The 20,919-nt window shown below is 39.4% G+C and overlaps 1 long non-coding RNA gene across 7 annotated transcripts in view; it reads left to right on the top strand.

Annotated features, from left to right (window-relative positions):
• The first annotated feature begins 12,553 nt into the window (after positions 1-12,553).
• Positions 12,554-20,919, top strand: part of LOC115567287 (uncharacterized) — a 50,595-nt gene continuing 42,229 nt past the window's right edge. For 5 of the 7 annotated variants that reach the window (XR_003981162.1, XR_003981161.1, XR_003981166.1 and 2 more), the window contains exons 1-3: positions 12,575-12,951; positions 15,167-15,218; positions 16,341-16,495. This is a non-coding gene — a long non-coding RNA (uncharacterized LOC115567287). Of the gene's footprint in view, positions 12,952-15,166; positions 15,219-16,340; positions 16,496-20,919 lie in introns of all 7 variants that reach the window. The other 2 variants (XR_003981168.1, XR_003981163.1) reach the window with 2 other exon arrangements.

The following is a 20,919-nucleotide window of genomic DNA, read 5'->3' as shown; positions in this document are numbered from 1 at the left end:
ATACATAGCCATAGCTAAGCAGGCTGCCCTCAGTGACCGATGCTAATTGTCTAATTTTTCTGTAAACAAATGACTTTTGCCGTCAGAATTAGAAGGACACTAATTATGTCAGATCTGCTTTATCATCTATAAAGAATAAACTGTTTATTTTTCTAACAGCTTTCTTCACTTTGAACTGAAGTGACCTCGTGTAACAGAACTGACATAAATACATAAATTGGAACGACATGCATTCGCTGGAAAAAAAAAAAAACGGTCTCATGATGCAGAGTCCTGCTGGATGCATTTAGGTTTAACTGGTCGGTCACATGCTGCAGATTATCAGATCATATGAAAATGATGTCTGCGGTGGATGCCGAACCCTCCCGCAGTATGATCAGCTTGTTAGCCATGTCTGTTATGATATTATCTCGTGTCAGCTTCGTTTATCCTCAACAAACACTCACATCATTCACTGCGAGGACGCACGCTGAGGTTGTGGAAGGGTCAGTTGTGGAGAATAAAGGTTTGAAATCAGGTTTTTTATTCGTTGACTAATACACTGAAACGGTATTTACACAACCGTCCATATGCGGAAAAGATACGTGTTTTGGTCTGTACATTTTCAACTGAATGAAATGTTTTATAATGACATCCCTCTTCACATTATTTAGTTTGGAAGTTGGCTGGCTGTGAACCAACAAACAGGTTTTTATTGCACCACAAACAGAAAGCCTTTTTTTTTCCCGCTCTGAAAGAGGCAGCATCACCAACTTTCCAAAACCGGGTGTAAAAACTAGAGCGTGACAGCTGCATTTAAATATGAAATAGCTGCAGATTTGGTTTCAGACACCTTGTACTGTGTGCAAACAAAGCCGCCGTTTCCACCAGAGAAAAGAGAACGCATTTAAAGCACCTCTTTGTCGTTGTTCAGAACTGTGTTCCCTTTGTTTCCATTTGTCTCTTTTTTAGGGGGAAAGAATGGGATGAAATATTTTTAAACAGTAATTACCTGGCTGGGATCCGACGTGCAGGGATTAATGGGTGACTGCGGAGCACCAGGTTCGGTAGTGTGTTGGAAGGTAAGGGGGTGTGTGGGTGTGTGTGTGTGATGGAGTGGTGGTGGTGGTGGTGGTGGTGGTGGTGGCAGTGAAAGTGTCGGGGAGGAGGGGGGGTGGATGCCGAACACACAGAGAACCAAAGACTGGCAGAATTCTGCTGCAAGTGTCTTTTCTTTATCCAAGCTCAAGTCACTGCTTCACGCCAAGTCCGTCACAAATGAACAAGACAGATTTAGCCCTCTCGCCTCATCCCACTCCTTCCAAATCCATTTGCTAAACGTCTGTTTTCATGCCTCCTGAAACAATATTGTTACATGTTTGGGGTTATTTTTACCTTCTTCGCTCTGGCCCCCACTCTGTCGCACAAGTCGTCGTATTCACGCCGAGGAGTTAAGCGAATTTGTAATCGTCCTTTCTTTTCGGAGCCCTGTTTTGCATGTAATTGACAATCACATGCAATTCCCGATCAATTCGTATCACCGAAGAAACACTCAAAAACTGCCTGCTCGGCCAAGCTCGCGGCACAGCACCGAAGCCGAAGAATGCTGCAGTGCACTTTGCGCTCAGAACTCAATTAAGCATGTCCTTGGAGTACAATATCTCTGGATTCTTTAAGTCGTTTGGATAGTGCAGAGAGGCGATGAGGTGCTCTTACAGATGGTGTGCGACTCAGACTGTAATTAAACAGATCAGTGTCTAATACACAGTCTGATATCCAGCAGCAGTGCAGCCAAATCTCTGTGGGAAGAACTTCCTGAGGTTCTCAGGAGCTTCTCAAGGTCGCTGCAGTCACTCCAGACTCCACAGTAGTTTTGTAGCACTGAGCAGCTGTGGCTACATCACTTTAGGGGTCGTTTTTTTTATCTGTTTTTAATGATTTTCGTTGCTATAGCTGTGAATTAGGCAGACATAGCATTTATTACTGTTGCTGCATTTATTTCCTTTTGGTACTCTCGGCTACTCTGTTGGAAAACTGCAAAGAACGATAAACTCAAATAGTAGTTTTGCCTTGAAGTGTCAAAAGAGGATCCGGTGTGTTTTTACTTCCCCTTCAATGCAAAATGTAAAATCTGAATCTAAATAATACAATGCACTATAGTGTTGTAAGATCAGGTTTAAAATTATGCTCCAATTTTTGTATTTTGATTTATAGGTATTCTACTTCAGACGTTTCTTACAGAATTTCTGGCATCTTGCTTGCAAATGACCTTGTGATATGTTTAATAAATTGTCATTGTCACACTTTACTTTTAAAGGGAACAACTCTGTCATGTCACTAAGAGAGCTGTTTTTAAAAAGGGTAGTTTGAGTCTTCTGATATCGGGTTGTATGACGTACAGTCACGGTGTGTTACCTCCAGTATATTACTGTCAGCTCTCCTCCTGTGTGGAGAAGCAGCGCATAGCACCGGCAGGCATCAGGGCTCCTACTGCTGCATCGCACCAGCAGAGAGACGTGCTTCAAGCACCTAAAATAAGTCCCAACTAAAATATATGTATTTTTTAAAGTGTGTGTTACATTTTTAACATTTTTGGAGCTTTACATTGTCATTAAACAGCCTTTTTTCAGCTACATTCCCTCAACTGTACATCGAAAATGCTGTTAAACGGCAACTTAAAGCACCAAAAATGTTACACCGACAGAAAGCTGACCGGTTATCTACAGCAGGTAACACACTGACAGGGACATAGCAACCTCACACAGACCCAAACTATCCTTGATGAAATGCTCAGACACAAATCGGATACCATCTCGTCAGTAACCGGAGTGAAAACCTGCCCAAACAAGGTGAAGTCTGCGTGGTGCTCAGAGGGGGATGAGTAAGCGCCAAACCTCCATGACTGTGTGTCACGGAATGTAATCTCAACGGCACAATTCGATTTTGCAAAAAAAAAAACTGAAACTTGGCTTCGACATACTTCATCACAGGTAGCAATTAAACCAGACTTTTATTTCTATTTCATTAACTGTGTGACTCATTGTTGACAAGAAGAAAAAACAACAAGAGAAATAATGTTGAATTGCCTGTTCTGCCTGCGCTATAAAGGAGAGGATGAGGAGAATATAAGCAGAGGAAGCGTCGCACAAAAGACGGTGAGGAGCCCATCCTGAAGAAGAATTGATTATCTAACCGAGAGCTGCCTACATACCTTGAGACTCTGTGTGTTTCTTCCTCTGGCTGACATGTTTTAGGCAAGGTACAGCTGAAAATTCCAGTTTAGCCATTACCCCCAATACACATTAAAGTAAGTTACATACTCAAATGCATGTGGGACTTAAAATGACAACTGTAACACATGTAAACAACCGGCCTGCTCAAAGTAGGGACTAAAGGTGATCAGATTCCTGGGGACCTCCTCAGTTTCCTTGGGAGGTCACCGGGGAAACCATTATGGTTGATACCTTCAGCGCTCAGCGTACTGAGCATGAGTGACAGAAGTATCATAATAGCTTACACCCTAATTGGCACCTTCAAGGCTTTAGAAGCGTTAGTTAAGTGGGCCAAGCAGTAATAACAGTGTTATGAAGGAATGATCCACTAGCCTGGATGTGTCAGAAGTCGTGGCCAAAAATTCGGCTGGGAGTGAGGTAGATGAGCCAGTTGTCAGGTTTTAGTCTGTGGGGTTTCTCCAGATTCGTAAGCCGGTGAAGACTTTGGTGTTGCTAGAAAACGTTCAGCAGTCAGTTGAACAGAAGAGTCACTGTAGCATCACAAGCTGTAGCTTAACTAGCAAAATATATAGTTTCAGGGGAGCAAAGTATTTCTCTGTTTTGTTGTCTTATTTTATTTAATTTACTCACAAACATTGTCAAGTTACGTTGCGGACATAAAAATGGTTTGTACATAAAGTATGTTCGTAGCTGAAGATACATAAGTAACAGTTATTTAACCAAAACCACAATGTTTTCCTGAACCTAACCAAACTGTCGCTGGTACACTGCAGCAGTCATGTTGTTTTGGAAACTGTGATATGTTTCATTTGGGGAGTCACCGGCAATCAACCTAATCAGTCGTTAAGGTATGTTTTGGCCGTTTTTTAGGGAGTGGAACATATCTGATTAAGATGACCTAGCCTTTTAGCAAACCTTCCTGCAGAGACCCAGGTTCGATTCCTAGCTTGTTGCTTCCTGCCACCTCTCCTCTCTCCTTGACTTGAGAGCCTGCCTATCAAATAAAGCCATGAAAAGGCCAAGAAGTTATATCGGAACAAAAGATCTTGCAGTTGGTCCAATGAGCTACCAAACTGTTGCACATGGCTGTCAATGAGTGTAAATGTTGTGACAACGAAGAACTAGTTTATGTGGTTCAAAATGTTGTTAACATTGGCTGTACGCTGTTTTATAGGTGAACACCCCGCAGTGTATCACTGTACCATGAAGTTGTTCTCACAGACGACCGGCAGCGACACATGAAATGATTTACGAATACAAAACAGCGCGAAAAATGGAAGGACGCCAATAAACAAATTAGACCGGAGTCATTTTATCACATCAAAAACAAAGGTGTGCCACGCTTTTAAAAGAAAATTAATATTAAATAAGATATCCCATCTTCTAGGTCAAAGTCCAAGTTTGTTGGACCGCTACTCAACAGAGAGCTCAGCTTCAGAATGAATCTCACAGATTTACACTGTTTAAGATGTGTGTGTGTGTTTTTTCTTATTTTTAATTAATCACAGAACTTAAAAAGCTTTATTTATCTAGCTGGTTGAAGGTGAAATAGACCAAGGAGCTTGATTTAGGGGCGAGGCAAAAAAGAAAAAACTGATAAAAGCTTTCTCCGGTATAAATGCAGGTGGAGTGTACTAGTGAATGATGCACTTAAAAAATCAAGGTTGGCACTTAATGTCTTTTTTTCATCTATAATTCCAAGATAATGGATGGCAGCCATTAATAATTTGTGTCAGGTGAGATGTCAGGTGTTTGTTTCTGTGCTTAACTTTAAATGTTTATGTTCTTGGCAGCTTTCGAAAAGAGAACAGAGGAAAATCAAAGCACATATAGTTGGACTGAGAAGTCGTCTCACCAGTTGTTCTGACAGACCCCCACCCCACCCCTCTGGAAAAAAGTTACGAGGTCGCCGAACGCTTTGTGAAATCTCCTCAATGTTACAGCTTGGTAGAAGTTGCTTTTTGTGTCGGATGCTGACATTCTGAGAATTTCGTTTGAAGAGAGAAATGTCATTGAGTTTGTGTATATCTCACACAGAGTTCAACAGAGTCTCACATAGCATAAAGACATTTTTCTTAGTATTTTATAACCAGCAGTTGCAAAAGAAAGAGGTTTTTAGTAATACAAAGCACATTAGCTCAAAGTTTTTTATTTGCTTTCATCAATAAAAACGACTGTTGTTCATCACAGAAGCGGGATAAATATTCTGGATTTATATCAGGTGATAAAGCAGCACGTCTCATAACATGCTCCAATAATCTACCTGCTCTAATTACAACAGCAATCATAAAATGTCAGAATGAAAAGCAATATAAACAAAGCATAACATTCAAGACGACAATATTGCACTGATTAATATAGCAGCGATAATGTCTGAAGTCATTTCTTTATTTTTCTGCATTCGGGTTCCACTTCCTGTCTCGGTTCGTGCCGACAGTTTCACTTGGAATAAGGCACTGTGTTAATGACGGCAAACAAAGAGTGACAAAGTGCTTAATTAAGACAATGGAACAGATAGTGAGTGATCACAAAAGGGGAGACAGATATTTTTTATGAGCAGATAGGTTGTTATCTGACAGTCTGGCTGATAAGATCACACCGAAAGCCTTAAGATATAATACGTGTTAGGTAGGGTGAATCAAGATCAGCATTAATGTGATCGGTGCCATATGCCAGTATGAATCTAATAGACTGATAATCTCGCGTCTCACTGCAGGCGGAACCAATCTGTGTGCGATAAGGAGCTCACATTTGGGGCTGATCAGCTGCATCGGCACGTCGAACCCGAACGTGAAAATATCTCCCATTAAGATCTGAAAACAACAAGGAGGAGACGGCAAACCGAAGAAAAACACAGGAGATGTGCAGATACACTGCGAGGACTGATAACATCTACGTCTGCTTTGAGCTGTTAAGTCACCTTACCCACGTCTAACTGTCAACACCACGTTCTCTCAGCTGAAATTGGGAAAAAAAACAAGCATGAAACAGTGTAGCCAATTAAAGTCTCGTGTTTTCCATTAAAAATGCTGTGATTTGATTAAAACGCCTTTGACAACACATTACTTAAATGCATAGAATATATTTAGTAAACAATTAAGTTTTCTTGCCTTATTTTCACTTTCATGTGACAAAACGTTCTAACTAGAGCTGGATTGAGTACATGAAGGTATTTATTATAGAACAGCACTTTAGCTGAAGGATTTTGTTAAAAGATGATTAAATGAGAATAAATTATATAAAAAATCATTTGTATCACGCAGCCATCAGGAATAATCATCATGAAATGCATTCAAAAGCAGCTAAATTGTCACGAGTTCTTGACTTTGTTAGATGTGTTGGGGTCACCCACCCTAGTCGCCACAATAAATGCAAACAGTGTATTTTTCTGCAAACCACAGTTACATGAAATTGTACATGTCTTTATGTTGCAACCTAACTTTTTAAGGTACATTTTTTAATGTTGTGTTGTGACAACGCTGCGATTAGACACAAAAAACACCAACATATTTTGGCTTAAATTATTTGTTTTTCTCACTACGCCCACATTAAAATGTAACAAATGTAAATATATGTACAAACTTATAGGAAACCTATTGAACAGTATCATCTCTTCACATACATGTCAGCTCATAGAAATATATGTATATACATTTCATTTTAGACGTATGTTTCTCATATATAATAATTTATACATGTTATACAAAAATACGTATGTATTTATATACAATAAAGAAGCTACACATATAAGCATAGAAATATTATGTAAATATACTGTAAATGAAAAATGTAACATATACTGTATATTCTTGCACATATACAAATGTTAATTGGTGTTTTATATGTTATAAATGTATATTCTTACATATTAACTGAATACCATATATTGTTAACATGTATGGTCGCAGCTTATAACAGCATGTACAAAAATTCAACATATAGACATTTCTCATATACGAACATATACACATGTTACTATGGGTATTTTATATATGTTATAAATGTTAATTATTACATATGAACTGAATACCATAAATTGTTAACATGTATGGTCGCAGCTTATAACACCATGTACAAAATTCAACATATAGACATTTCTCATATACCGACATATACAAATGTTATTATGGGTATTTTATATATGTTATGAATGTTAATTGTTAAATATAAACTGAATACCATATATTGATAACATGTATGGTCGCAGCAAATGATAGCATGTACAAAATTCAACATATAGACATTTCTCATATACAAACATATACAAATGTTACTATGGGTATTATATATATGTTATAAATGTTGATTTTTACATATGAACTGAATACCATATATTGTTAACATGTATGGTTGCAGCATATAACACCATGTACAAAATTCAACATATAGACATTTCTCACATATGAACATATACAAATGTTACTATGGGTATTTCAGAATGGTGTATTGAAACATATATCTCCATATAACCAGAGGATGTATGTATGTAATTATCATATATCGCCTTATATGTAACATACAAGGCAGCATCACTCTTGATATCGGGGCATGGGTGTCAGATATTACTTTTTCATATATATATATATATATATATATATATATATATATATGTATATATATATATATATATATATATATATATATATATGGGCGAATATTGATGGAAATGTCCCAATATTTCTATGAAAATATCAGTTTCTGTTGCCACAACCACAGCTGCAAGATGTCCAGAAGTCTTCTTCAAAACAAGGTGGCGTCACGCTTACAGATGTTGGATTTGCATCAGTCTCTTGTCAAACACATCCAGTGTTTTCTTACCTACAGTTGTTGAAGTGCAGGCTCAGACTGTGGCCACTGGCTGGGCAGCCCTCTCGCCTGTCTGTAATAATATCCATTTCAGATTAATGCATACATTTAGGAGACAATTATGTCGTCTCTACTCTCAGTACCTCTGCTGTCTACCTCTATATTTGGTATGTTTACATTGCTGACCCTTATTTGACATTTTCTTTGATATGATCGAACAGAGCAGTTTCCTCCTTCCCTCTCTCCTCTCCCATTATGGAAAAATTATTAACATCTGCTACACAGACATCAGGAGAAGTCATGCATGCCTTAATGGCCCCTTGTTTAGTCATTTATGGGAAAGCATGTCATTATTTCAGGATTTATGATCAGCCAGATAGAGAATGCATTCTCCCGGAGTTTCACCTAGCAATTATTTATTTTGATTTTTATGGCAACAAAGTTTCCTATCCTCCCTCACTATCCAATTAATGCTGATGATCGAGCATGTCTTAGTGCTTCGGCTTTTGTTTTTTATCTGCGTTTATGTCCTTTGTTGGAATGCAAAACATTTTGTGATGAGATGTTTTTGAAAAAAAGGAGGGTATTAGTAAGTTTGGAGTAGAATGTACAGTACAGTATATTCAGGGAGAACAAAAGATTTCAAAGTAGGTTTATGAATAACAAAGTGTAAAAGCAGGTTTTGTCAAGATATTTGATTAAATGCTTTATTTAAAGATTACCAAATGGAATTAATTGCTCATTTAGTGAAGCTATGCAGATGTATTTTGGTTTCATCTGGCGATTTTACCATATCTGCCGACCTCTGTCCCGTGGAAAATAGTTTACAGTGAGGTTTGCAGATTGCCCATAGAACCAGAGTATGAAATGTGCTGGTCAATATTTGTATTTATTGTTAACGACAGCTATTATAACATGTAGATTCAGCCTGATAGCCCAAATTAACTTTTGCTGACATTTGGAAACTTGTCATCTGTAGATGTAAGAGCTAAAGGCCAGCAAGTGGCGACTCCACTGTTTCCCAAAAATAAGTCTGATTATATGTAAGCTTATGAGAAAATGACCCTACTTCTCCCTTGATTTTGTTACTTCAATAAAGTTTCCTAATGAAGTTGTGGCCTCGTACGCTAGTTTCAAGTCATCTTCAACACACCATGATGTTGATTTAGGAAAATACTGTCCTATTTAGCGTAAAATAGACAATAAAGCAGGGTGTGTTTTAGGGTGTGGCTACCTTCCGATCTTGTGTAATTGGTTTTTAGTCAGATGCAATCCATTAAACCTTCCCAGCTCAACGCTCTCGACTAAATATGGTGACTTCTAGATCCAAGAAGACAAGATGGCGATGGCCATAATGCCAAACTCAAGTTTTTAAAATGGTAGTCCACACATCTCAGTGCGCTCACACAGAAAAATATGCAATAGAAACCTGATTTTAGCGTGTGTTGATGTGCAGTATTGTCCCACGATGTAGTAATTACAAAAACAGTTTTTTATCATTAATATACGGTCAATAGTTAAGCTACAAACTAGTTGATAAAAACGTTTTGTAAGCAGTTGGCGTCACATTAGAAGGTGCTAAGTGCATCTTTAAAAAATGACCTCCACATGAAGACGGGCCAACAGGGAGGTGACACGAGTGAGCAGAACTCCTGCAGCACAGGTTACTGATACGTAGCTTTCACCTGACACACACACACATACATTCCTGTAGTCACGGTGCCTTGCACAAACCTTTCTTGACATTCTGTCCCTCTGCCCTGGAGCAGCCCCGAGGAGGCTGCCTCAGATCAAGGTCATCACATCACTCAGTCCCGCTAAGCTGCAGATGGAACAGTCACTGAATGTTGTAAGGCCTGAGAACAGCTCTTACATCTACAGACGACGAATTTTGCTCCAGAACGAGAGCTGACATGAGGTGCACCTGCTGCTCCGAAATGATTGATTGCGCAAAAAGCTAAAACAAATTACTCTCCGGATGATGACAAAATAAGACAACTCGCACACATTCTGCAGGGCACGGAACAAGTAAGGTGGTGATTTTTTTTCTTGATTCCGCAAAAAATTAACACAGAGTTTCAGAGGTGAATTCCTCAAATCGTCTTTGGCAAGTTGGAGAGCACAGACGAGGCCTCTCTCTGAGATGAACCCAAATGAGGATGCACAGAGGGTGTGTGGGGGGTTTCATCGCAAAAGCCACCATCTGGTGTCAGCGCGTGGTGTTGCTCACCATGACCAATTGTGTCATTAGATTATTGAATAATTAGAGGAAGGATCATGTCTACTCAGAGAACATGCCTTTCTAGTGTATTAGTGTGTGTGACTGAGGTCTTGATCTCAAACAGCTACACGATATCTGCAGAAATATGTTTTTTGGGGGGGTAAAAAAAGAAGCTCACGCATCTTTCATTCACTAAAAATGACAATGAAACATTTTTTTGTTAGAGAAGGTGTCTGGCTTTTTTAAAACCTTTTTTTTCTTTACACTATTTATTTCTGTAGTAAAACTCTTAATATGACAGTCTAAATCCCAGCTTCCCTGTGTAGTCACCGTATCTCCCTGTGAGTAGTGTCCCCGTTGAGTTGAAGAGGGACTTTAAATGAGTCCTGTGTCGCTCTGGGCAGTGAGGAATATTTTATTAATGAAGACTGCACTTTGTCTCAGGTGAAATCGTCTCTGAAACGTCAGGGGACCGCCTTTGAAGCCACACGCTGCTGCAACACAGAGCTAAGTGGGTTTTCTCCCACTTAAGATCATTCATTTACGGGTTTAACTCAAGGAAACTGTGGTTTAGGAACTTTCTTTGTGGCCAGGTGGGACAGCGGAATGAAAATAAGGATATGTATGAAATCCCAGCCTCTTATGAAGAAAACGAGATTAGCGTGGGGAGGCAGTTCTCAGATTTAAGTCTGAGTCCGCCACAAGTCTCAGATGTAATCCAGTGATCTTAAAATGAGATATCCACCATTTGAAAGCATCGACACCTACAGTCCTCCTACAAAATGGTTGTTAGCATGAAAATAAAGCACATTATTGTCTACCGTTGAAGCCACAAGTCATTTTTAGAAAACTGTTTACGACATAGCTTGAAATTCAAAAACTCCAGCCTTTTGAAACAATGAACTGCGGGAACAAAACCAGACTGGGACACCAATTCAGGCCAATCTCCAAACATCTCTAACAGACTGTGTTCGCTGTACACATTTTATTTACATATTTCTTCTGTTTTCTGTTTATGGACGCATTAACTTATCTTTTAGTTGTTGTACATCACTCAGAAACTGCTTCAAAAACGATCCAAAGTGTAAACAGCCAAGTGTCTTCAGATCAAGTGTTAGTAGATTGCAATTATAATTACCATAATTAAAGCTTAACACTCATATATATGTAATTTTTGCACACATTTGCTGTTTTATCCTTTTGCACCTGGCATTGCTCAGCTCTGACCGGACTCGTCATTATTCCATACATGATTAAATGTTGAATTTATTAGTTTTTAAAAACATAAAATCTGGGAGAGTAAATAGTAGATTATTATGAGGTGATAAGGGGGCGGCACTGCTGGTATATGCTGTGTATATTTTTAACACTGACCATGTCCCTTGCTTTTATCATATCAGTCATTTTGCAGCTTTCACTAGACTTTCCTCCCGGGCTTATGCTCTTTTAATGTGCCTCCTCTCAGCTCCACCTTTTTCCTTGTCCTCTCTTAGCTGTGCTCTACATTTTTCCTTCAGACTGCACAGTCATTTGCACTCCACACACACGTGATTACAGCGAGAGATCACACGTTTTATCTCATATTGATTATTTTTAACCTTGGCCCGGCACTCAGTAAACTCTCCCGATGGCCAGTCTTGGGCCGTGCATGAATCATCACAAGTCACAAAGTCATGTCAGATAGGACACACTGGACATATAACAAGTGGAAGAGGTAGGTCAGTCTCTCCAAATCCTTCCTCCCCTGCAAACCCCCAAAGAATATTGTGATACTGTGAACTGTTGTTTCATACCTTTGTATTATATGAGCAGTAACGCTTTTTGTTAAGTAAACCAATCTAATTTAGGACACTAGGCCTATTACACCTTAACATTTATTACATTTTGAGAAATTAGGTAGTTGTAAGTAGGTTGTTGATAGATAAAAAGACACAAGGGTCAGTTATGTTAATTAAGACATTGTAAAATATGATTTAGTGCCAGTTTGTCGGCTGATTTAGAGCGGAACCCATCAGTTAATAAAAAAAAAAAATCAACAATACAAAATTATTACAATTATTTCTGTGATGACTACATGGATGCATTGATTATAAATACTGCCATCAGCTGAGTTAGATTTTTCTAAAATAAATATTTGGCTGGATCATCCAGTCACTTCAGAAATAATCAACATAGTATTCATGGATTTCTAATTATTTGATTTTTCTGTCTAAAATTCATTTTAGTTATTGTAATAATCTTTTGTAAGTAAAATGTAAATAAATAAATAATATACGTATATGTGTCAACTTTATTTTATTCTGGGGTCATCATACCGGAAGTGAAGACGAATGGCGCTGTTTACTTCCCAAACAAACATGGCGGAATGAGAAAATGCGCGGGATCCTCGCAGTGCTCCGTAAACAGGTGGAAAACTGTTTCTAGTATGTAAAATCAGCAAAGTTGCGCTGAAACCATGTGGTGATATTATTTATTTGTACGAACACCTGCTGAACAGCATTTCCACCGAGGAAACCTGAGCTAGGTACAAACTGTAGCTAATGTTAGCCAACTCTCCCTTTAGCTTGCCGCTAACGTGTTTGGACTTGGAACTTGGAGACTACACTATCACTGGAGAACGCCTCACAACGTCTACAGCAACTTTCAAAGAGTTGTAAAGGAGATGCAGCTGATTGAGTGACTATCTGATGGATGGAAAAGCCGGACATAAAGGTATGGTAATGGTTTAGGTAGCTAGATTCACCTAGCTAAAACGAGCCTTAATGCAAAGTTTTACTCGGGTACTGTAACTGGTAATGTTGCTACTTGTACATCTATTGCAGCAGATGACATCAAAATGTGAGGCTAACAGTGTTGCAGCAAATATCATGCAACATATTTTAAAATGTGTATGTCATTTATAACTTGTACTTATTGTGTAACTTAGATTTTAACACAAAAGCTCTTTAAAAACTGTTAAAAAGTACCTTGACTTCAGTGTTTAACAGATTATTTTAGCAGTTGCAATACCACAGTATTTAAATACTCTTCCATAAGTAGTATTATCATCATAATATGCAATAAATGCTCATTAAGCAGAATACTGTTTGTTATATGACTGGGTTTTAATTATTGAAACAATAATGTGTCCCCCATTTACTGTTGCAGCTGTCAAAGATGGAGAAACTGTAAAAACTTATATTGAAGGTAGTTTGTGCATCCATAAAATCTTGACCCTCAAGAATGCATTGTAATGAAATGATAATGAATATACAGAGTAACTGGTAACTTAAGTTATTAAGTATGTCCATGACTGTTGGTGTGGGGCAATTCATGTTATGATTAGTAAAATCGCTGTCGTGAATTTCAGTAAATAGTCACTAATTCTAATGATGATGTGGAGATTTAACTCAAATTAACAGGAAAACAGCGTGTTAATTGCCACGTTGAATAGTAAGTCATGTTGATTTCAAGCTATCAATGCACGTCCTTGTCCTTTAACAGTATACATGTGGTGGCTGAATATGGTGGTTTGAAATGTTCCAATATGTGTGCTTGCGTTCGTCACTCGCATTTGGCAGTTTGTGGTTTTTGTTGTGATCTTTGATGTCTATGTTGCACCTGCAAATCAGGAAGTAATGCAGACAATGCAGTGACCTTTTCATTCATTTGTAATGTGGTTAAGGCGAAACCAGCATACGTGACCTGTTCATACTGCGAACCAGTGAAGAGTTTCTGCGAGTCATTGGACAGGAAGTCTCGTAGCTTGTTGTTCGTCTTTCTCTGTATGCGCTACAGGGTGTGAGTTCTCGCTCTTTGTCATGTTTGTCATTGCAGTGTGTGAAAAGTACGACGGCATTCATTATGAACTTCTCTTGAAAACAAAAACAACATTCAAGTCTTAAGTTTTTATTGTTGAATCTACATTCATGTCTTGAAGCCCTGTGTCGTGACATTCTGGTCATGTGCTGAGCTTCTTTTATCCCACCGGTTTATTTAAAATAGTGAATTAAAGTGGCAGGTCTAGTGTCTGTTATCTTGTCATCCACGCCGCCCTGAGATGCATGTGACAGGCTCTCTGACTCCTAGTCACACGGGTTTTATGGCATTTCAAGCCTCTCGTTGAAATGATTTATGTGGTTGGCACAGATGTTGCTCAGATCCTGATTTTTCATTCAATTACTGAATCTATCTTGCTGTTTTAATTATGGCTATGAAAAGTCCCATATCCCTCCTCTTCAGCTGCACTCCTCTGCCCATATTAAGGCCCTGAGAAAATGTGGCTGTCCATACTGCTGTCAGATACTCCTTCATAGTTGGCTTTCTGTTTTGTGTTTGTTATGTTTACAGCTAGTAGTCGATGGGAGGTTGTAGCGTAATAAAACAACTCGAACCCCTTACATCTGGTTTTCGTCTTCAGTGGGAAAGGGTACAACAGGCTCCAGCTTTGTGATGAAAACATGACACCAGATCATTTTAGTAACCACCATTGTTTCTGGCCTCCATGATGCTTTCCACTGTTTACTGTGTTCTGGTGCTTGCATGATGTCGAATGTGACAAACAAGAAAAGCAGGAAGGCAAACTGCATTTAAAACGCCTGCATATACGTGGTCTTTTTGGTAAAAGAATGCTATAAGAAGTTACTGAGTTTTATGCAAAAGTCTTCTACCGCTCCTGTAAATGTATGTGAGGTCATGTCCTTTGTGTCTGCTGTTTTGAAAAATTTGGAAAGTGATCAGGGCCACATGAACATAATTCTGATCCTAATTTACTTAAGTGAGGATAGAGGAATGTCGGTGATGCCTCCTCCCCACATTTATTCTTTAAGCTTCATACTTGCTGTGATTATTTACTTAAATAATGTCAGCCACTGCCTGTTACTGCACGTGTGACCTAATTTTGTGAATTTGTATTATGTGTATGAATCTGCTTTTTGCCTCTTTTCAGCACACCCTGCGCATCGCCGACTTCTTCTTCAAAAACAGATTAAAACAACATTGTAAGCATTCAAATACATTTGATGTTGATGTCAACTGTAGCAGCTTCGAATCTATTCGGTCTAGTAATTCACTTTTTATCGATCATCTGTATGATCATTTAGTTTGTGCTGCTGTTGAGCTGTGTTGTGTTATAATAAAAGGTGTTCTATTTATTCACCTCAATTTTATCAATAAGAGAAGCCTCAATAACAAATACTCCATGTAATGCAACACACAAGAACCACTGACTACATCCTACAAAATGATCATAAACTTAAACCAACGCTGCTCTTAAACTGTTTCAACAAAAACGTACACCTTATAACCTTCAGGAATTTATGATTTATTGCAAAACAGTTGTATCGGATTAGTTTTGACTTCATAAAGTGCAGGAATTTTTCTGTCTCTCATTTTGTTTCAATTAAGGGTGTCACTTTCTTCGAACAAGGGCTAACTTATTTAAACCCAAATCTTATTCATTTCTTTCCAAAGTTTGTAACACAGCACCCTCCCTTTTGAATTCTTTGAAATGATATTCAAACATCCACAGAGCACAACTCTTGACAGTCAAATGCCAGCTTGTGTGGCATAACAAGATGACTTATCTTAAGTTGATAAGATGGATAACAAGATGCACATCCTCAGTTCTCGGAAGTGCACACCAGCAGCCGTAGAGGCGCTGCACTCGTCTGAAGCTCTCTCCTCAGTCCTTGGAGTATCAGCTTGGCGACACACTCTACCTGCTTTTTTTTTTCTCTCTCTGAGGTTTTGTTTTTCCTACTTAAGTGGCTGAGCTCTTCTCCACGGTTCCAGCAGACCTCATGCATTTTTATTGCCATCTGGAGAATACCAACAGGTCTTAACAAGGGGGCTCTCGTTGTAAAAACTGCTTACCGTGGAGACGGACTCCGAGTCAACTCGACTCATTTGACTGGCTGTGACCTAGCGTGCGTTTGCATGTCATGGTGTCTATTCATGTGCATGTGCGTGCATGTGAGCATGTACTTTTGTTTGAAATAAATATACAGAGAGAGCCTGCTCATATATGCATCACTACATTTTGTTTGTGTTGGTATAACACACAAGCACAAATAATTCTCGTCTTATGCCTCCTCCCTCCTCCCCTCCCCTCGCTTTCCCAGGAGCACCAGAGTTTGATGGGCCATCCCAGACGCCGGTTGACATTTTGTCCCCAGTCCGACCGGATGCTGCATAAAAAATTCAGTCAGGCGAGAAGCCAGGAGGAATACCCAGCTCCCCCCCACCCCAGCGTGTGGCTCTCAGTGGGGAGTGCAAGGTGAGCAGAACTTGAGCTTGTCATGGCTGCACGCCTCTGACAAACATAAGTAGATGCTAATGGCAAAATCGTGACAGAGCAGAGTCCCACCACCATATGGCTAATTGCCACAACAATATCCTCTGTGTTATTAATCACGTTTTCATAGTGTGCCATGATAATTGGAATAATTAGGAGGGGAACAGGCACTGGGATGCTTCTGCAACATCCCTTGCTTGAAAAAAAAATATGAACCCTGTGAAAAATGTGTCAGTTTCACTTCCTTGTCCTCCCTTCTGCCCAACAGCATTTTCATTCACCTTCTTCCCCTTTATTTTCCCTCATGCTATCTCTTCTCTACCTCTTCCTTTACTGTCTCATTCCCTCAGCCTCCTTTTCTCTCTAATCACTCTCTAGCTCCCCATTTCCCCATCTTGTTTACAGTTTTGCAGTGAAAAATGAAGTTGATAATTAATGAATACAGTGACATGGGGACTGTGGCTATGAGTAGTTTTCGGGCGTGGTGGGGGCATTTCAGGTAGCTGAATGAGGCCACATGCCCTACTGAGTCTGAACAATGCATGTTTGGGGTTAACCCTTTGTGGGCCAGGCCTTGCTTTCTCAGCAGTTTTGGTACAGTAATGGTGATTATCTCTTTGTGAAACAGTTTGCTGTGTTTTCCTCGAAGTGTAGAAATGTACATCGTTTCTGTGGAAGGTCAGGGAGTCGTGGTTGTATAAATGTAGCTGGTAAAACATGTGTAAAATAGGTAACTTAATCAGCAGGACTGGTCATAAAAAATTTATTAATTTTAAAAATTCTCTGAAATCACAGACCTTCAAAATTTAATGAGTACTCCTCAAGCACTCCTTTACAGCATCCTGTGGGTTGTGATTTACTATGCAGCAATCCGCTCCTCTGTTTGGTCCATAAATCTCCCTGTTTATCCAGGAGCAACCTTAACGTCTCGGCAATAGCCCGAGCATTTTGAAAACCCAACTTTATTGATTCTGACAGCGAGTTAATCAATAGGACATCTGTAGCATTACAGGGCTATTCTGGTTGTCTGGGCTTTCTCTGCCAAAACAGTCTAAGAGAGAGATCCAACTTTTCTGGGCAAGTCCTAATGAAGATGTCTTTCCTTGAGCTGCGTGACCTCCATCTGAAAAATAATGAGCGGGAAGAGATAGACACAGGGATGGAGATCATCAGCGGGATAGGAAGGTGTAATCATAGATCGGCGAAGGAAGTAAATAAGGTATAAGTTTACTTTAGTACGATGCTGCATCAGTGGTGATGGAAGTGATCTATGAGAAGGATAAACTTAGGTTTCCACTACTTTTCTCAGTTTAATGGAAAAGCACTGCTTAGGTGCTTTAGGTTGCATTAGATTTCCATCACTATTTTTCATTAGAAATGTTTATAGACTACTTTATTCTCCAAAGTATTATTCTGCCATGTTTATAAATGGATAAATGGTTGATGAATTTGTTAATTGACTAAAGCCGAGAAATAATGAGTAAATATGGCCAAAATTTAATAGAAATATTAATAAATAATGTCTTTAGTGGGTAGCCAAAATATTTTTTAAATCCAAGAGTTATTTTTCATCCATACAATTATTTCTGTATTTATTTCCCACACAGCAATTTATTTTTCCGCAGTATCAGAATTTATTTCCTTTCATGAGTTGAGGAAGGCAACCAACTGAACACACCTCATCTGATTTTCAATGTAACCAGTAACTTGTGCATTAAAGCTATACTTCAAAATAAACGTGTGCAAGTGCACTCACAGGTCCATGGATAACACAGGACATACTGGACGGTTATTTGTACTGTAGTACTTGTTTGGATTTTTTTTTTTTTTATGAATGCTTTCGAGCAGTCTTGAGGTATTTTGGGGAAAGTTTGATGAGGTTTTCAGAATCACTTGTTGTATATTATCATTTCACTGTTTTCTCTAATCACTCGGAGGGTACCCATAATGACTAGACTCTCCATTTAAGCAATTAGCCTCTCTAGGGCACCCTGTTAACACCATTCACACCTCCCTCAGTATCGCTTATCAACACTTCAGATGACACAGCCAAAGACCAAGCTATTTTTCCCTCCCCACTTCCCACTCATTCAGTCCTCTTTTTCACAGCTCTCTCTCTCTCTCTGTCTTCATCGCGCTCTCACTCTGTCATACATAGACATGTAGCCTACATGCATGCTAACACACTTACGCACATTCAAGCACAGATGCCCACACTGCACCATTCTTGAATCTGAGCTTAATCTTAGCTTTTTTTCCTTCTAGAGCGAGAACTAGTTGTATTGGTTCAGTTAAACTTCAAAAATCCAATTCAATATTACTTTTTTTTTTTTTTATGCAGTCGTTCTGAGGTCGGCAGGTTAGCTAGCTAGTTTACACTCTTACCTAGAGGCTAGTACGTCAGAAAATGTGCCTCAGGCTCTCCCTTCCGTATTATAAGCTTACAGTTAGCCTACCTACCTCACCATCAGATGAAACATTTAAAATGTTTTATAATTTTAGCAAAACAACTGAGGCTTTAATAGTATATCAATGACTAACACTCAGGGGAAATTGTTATGTTTTGAATGCCAACAAATAACTTTTTCCAAGTAAGATTTTTTTAGAAATCTTATTGTTCCTCGACACAGAAACCTCCTGGATAATATAACAATGCCATGCAGGCTTTAAGTTATGGCCACCAGTTTCAGTTATTTCCACTCCGTAGGACTCCTTTTTAGATTCAGATTGTAGTATGATTTTTCTGTTAAAGCATAGTCTTTAGCTTCAACCCATCGTCAGCAGTGTGTAACAGTTTCTTGAGAGCTGAATAAAACTTAATGTGAGTTGACTTAAGTGAGTGGTGAGAGTTGGAACGTTTAGTGACTGGTGAATCAAAAGCTTTGTCTTTCCTCACTTCTGCTCATTAGTTCTGGGGAGTGATGGAAAGAATGAGATTGCGGTCCTCAGTAGGGTGACTGGGCTCGGCCTTAGATATAGGGTAAGGACATCAGAAGGGAGGTTAGAATAAAGCTGCTGCTTCTTTGCGTTGAAAGGAGCCAACAGAGGTGGTTCAGACATCTGAATGCCTCCTGGGCTCCTACCTGTGGAGGTTCTCTAGGCAAGTGCAAGTGGGAGGAGATCCCAGAGTAAACCCAGAACCTGCTGGATGGATTAAGTGTCTGATCCCCCCCCCCAGTAGGAGCTGCAACAAATTTCCTGTTTGAGGAGCAATACAGGAATACTGATTGTGATTGTGATTCTGAAACATTGCTGGGGGAGACTGTGGTCTGGAACAACCTGCCTAGTCTGCTGTTACCTCATCCTGACCCTGGGTAAGTGGAAGAAAATGGATGAATTCATATGAGTGACTTTACTTTCAGAAGTTGTAGCTGAATCTGCATTGGATGAAGTTTCCCCCCTTTCTTACCTGTTGCCTCTTTCCTTGGACTTCAGTCTGTTGTCTGTCGTTCTTACTTTTCGCCCACTCAGGTTAACTGAAACAACCTAATTATTTGGGCCTCTTTGGCATCTGCTTGCAAGAAATGTTTACAGCCTGACTGTGTCTCCAATCTGTCACACAAACATCAACTACTCTGTGACGTTATCCGTTTATAGTTGTCTTACAGACGTGTGTGATATATGCTGAATAGGCAGAAAAGAATTATGGTTCTTGTATAGAATCGGGAGGAGGGGCCCAGGGTGCTCCTCTACCCCCAACGTTGTCATTTCCGACAGTTATGGACCCAGAAATGGCAAAAAGCAGCTGCTCCTCTGACCATAAAGCCCTGAGCCGAGCCCTTAATTGTTCCTGTGCAGAGAGGGAATTATCTCCTCCCAGGCCCACCCTGGGGACTAGGAGATGAGGAAAGTAGAGTAGGCAGGAAGAGGAGGGGCAGGAGGGGATGTGTGGATGGACAAAATGGCAGGATGGATGGCAAGGTGTGGGCAGATTTTGGCACAGCCACCTGAGGATGTGGGCGGCGGGTTGAGAAGTCTCCCTCATTCACAGCTTCTCTGAAAGCCAAAGACTTGAGGCTGTAAGTGGGTCATGACTGAAATCAGGGAACAGTGTATGGATTTTGAATGTTGTATGTAGGCTGGTACTTTGCGGGTTTATGTTTTTATATTTAAAACCATAATTTATAGAGGATATTTCTATTTAGATCAGCAACGTCAGACTAGAATGGCTCCATTTATTGGCCATGGAAAATGTGAGTTCTAGGTTGTATAACAGGACACCATAAGCACATTTCTGTAAACTCTGGTGAAACTGATCATGAGATAAATGATTGGACGTTTGGATTTTAATTTCAAGTTTATCTGATTACAATGCTCACATTAAAGAGTATTGGGTCACTGTTATCATTCATAATGGCAGTGAAGCAATACTTAAGTGGAGTGACTTTACACTCTCAGAAACAGAC

Source organism: Sparus aurata, chromosome 17 (assembly GCF_900880675.1).
Source record: "Sparus aurata chromosome 17, fSpaAur1.1, whole genome shotgun sequence".
NCBI classification, from domain to species: Eukaryota; Metazoa; Chordata; class Actinopteri; order Spariformes; family Sparidae; genus Sparus; species Sparus aurata.
This window is presented reverse-complemented; position numbering and strand designations above follow the sequence as displayed.